Source organism: Rhinoderma darwinii, unplaced genomic scaffold (genome assembly GCF_050947455.1).
Source record: "Rhinoderma darwinii isolate aRhiDar2 unplaced genomic scaffold, aRhiDar2.hap1 Scaffold_426, whole genome shotgun sequence".
NCBI lineage: Eukaryota > Metazoa > Chordata > Amphibia > Anura > Rhinodermatidae > Rhinoderma > Rhinoderma darwinii.
Genome location: NW_027463794.1, coordinates 167,403 through 169,659, shown reverse-complemented (window position 1 = coordinate 169,659; position 2,257 = coordinate 167,403). Strand labels below are relative to the sequence as shown.

Genomic DNA, 2,257 nt, shown 5'->3' with positions numbered 1-2,257 from the left:
ACAGTTTGTTATTCTTCCAGGTAACATAGTAACAAATCCAAATTGCTGCTGTCTTTGTAGGCAAGCAAGGGTTTGTTGCAACTGCAATTCTTACTTCTTCTTGAAATGTAGGGACGACAGTACATTCCATCACATCCATCTAGTGTACACAGGTAGGTCCATTGTGGCGGGTAGGCGGCTGGCTGCTTTAATGGCTGTTTGCTGTTCCCCTACTCCACTCCACTCCACTATTTGACTGTGGTGCTGCATCAATCAGTGGCTGGCTCCGGTGCAGCTCTTTAACTTACCTAGGAGGGAGGGCGGAGAGAAGACAAGGAAGGTGAATGAGCTGTTCCAATGTGAAATGCCGGAAACACAGAAACACAGAAGACACACACACAACAAGAGGTGGCAATGTATTAATTAATTGCATTTAATAAATTAGCTCATTATCACACATGACTGTACAAATGCATTGTCCAACAGGTGTTGAAATAATGGGATTAAAAGGGGAGATCCCATCAGAAAGACAGAAACAATGGCAAACACAAAAAAACACTTTTGGAATCTGATTTTAGTCAACACATAAGGAAAGGGTGCACCGGTCCTGGAAATACTGCAATACCAGGTCAATGCGTGGAGTGGACAGAGCAAGCTCTATTTCCATCTCCCTGTTCTAAAAATCCATTTAATATATGGTCCCCAGATAGGGGACGTATCAGATATTAAACTGATAAGAACAGATTTTTTTTTTTTTTTTTTTTTTTTTTAAAACCATTTCAGTTAGTTATAAGCAACTTATAATGTTTCTCAAAACTTGAAAATCAAAACCACGTTGCTTCAAACTTAGCATCATTCTGGTTTGTTCTTTATTCATAATCAATTCACATAAACAATCACAAAAAAAACAGAACAATATTACCTACATCGTATCAGGAATTTCCATTTTTTGAACTTCCATATCCCCTCTGAATCTAAGCCACCACCATGCTGTCTATCCCACAAATATATGACGTAAAGTCTAGACAAAATCATCCTAATACACTCATTTACAGGCACTAATTTCCTTTTAAACACTAACAAGTTTCTCACATCCCACAAACTTTCCATCACACATGCCATAATTAACCACATAATTCTATCTTTCATACGACTACTTGCACCCATTCCAAACATTGCTACTTTCCAATTAACGAATTTTACCCCCGCCAGTTCTTTACACAAACCACCCACCCCTTTCCATACTTCATACGAATAGTCACAATCCCACAACATATGTCTCACACTCTCACTTGCTCCACATCCATCCCTCGGGCAAACCTCAGACCTAATAAGATCCCTTCTTTTCTGCACTTGCCTAACAGGTAGGATATTATGCAGCGACATCCACACAATATCACGCTGTCTGTTTGACAGACCACTCACCTTCAATTTACTCCATACACTCTGCACTTCATTAGACCTCAAACCTGCAATTTCACATGGAATTTCATTCGCACGTATTCTCTTCATCACCGCATTCTTATTTTTAAAACCACTCATTGGCACAGCAAGCAAGTCATTTTTCCTCACAAAAACCTCAATCCTCATATACCACACTGGACACTTGAAAGCCACAGGCACACTTGCATCTCTCTTTACCCAATTCAGACCATACAACATCCAACCAGCCAAGTATCTAATCATGAAACCAGTCTTGTTATTCCTCTGCACTAACACAGACACCACTTTGATATAATGCAAACCCAAAAATAACTCAACATTTGGGAAATCTAAACCACCATTCACACACATCTTATACACATACTCTCTCTTCAATTTTTCCATTCTACTCCCCCAAAAAAAGGTAAAAATCATCTTTTCCGTCTTCTTAATTTTATGGGTAGCAAAAGGGAAAACAACTGCACAAAAAAGTAAAATTGGTAATATAACAGCTTTAACTATCAGAATTTTTCCCGTCAGTGTCAAACTTCTCAGGCTCCAAAAGTTCAGCTTTCGTTCTATTCTCATACCACATTCATCCCAACTTTCAGTCCCTCTCAGATCCTCATTAAATTGCACACCCAATATTTTAATAGCACCCATCTCACACTTAACCCCATCCATTCTCACACACCTGTCACCAAAACACTTAAAGCTACATTTACCCCAATTCACTTTAAACGCAGACGCACTACAAAACAAACTCAACAACAATCTCGCTCTATTTATCTCCGCCTCCCTTTCACTAACAATCACCACATCGTCCATATAACCCAACACTTTCACAAATTTCCCA

At 39.2% G+C, this 2,257-nt stretch overlaps 1 non-coding gene across 1 annotated transcript; it reads right to left on the bottom strand.

Moving 5' to 3' along the window:
- Positions 1 to 570: 570 nt before the first annotated feature.
- Positions 571 to 757, bottom strand: LOC142710545 (U2 spliceosomal RNA). The gene has a single exon (XR_012869570.1). It is a non-coding gene; the product is annotated as a U2 spliceosomal RNA (small nuclear RNA).
- Between the last annotated feature and the right edge of the window lie 1,500 nt (positions 758 to 2,257).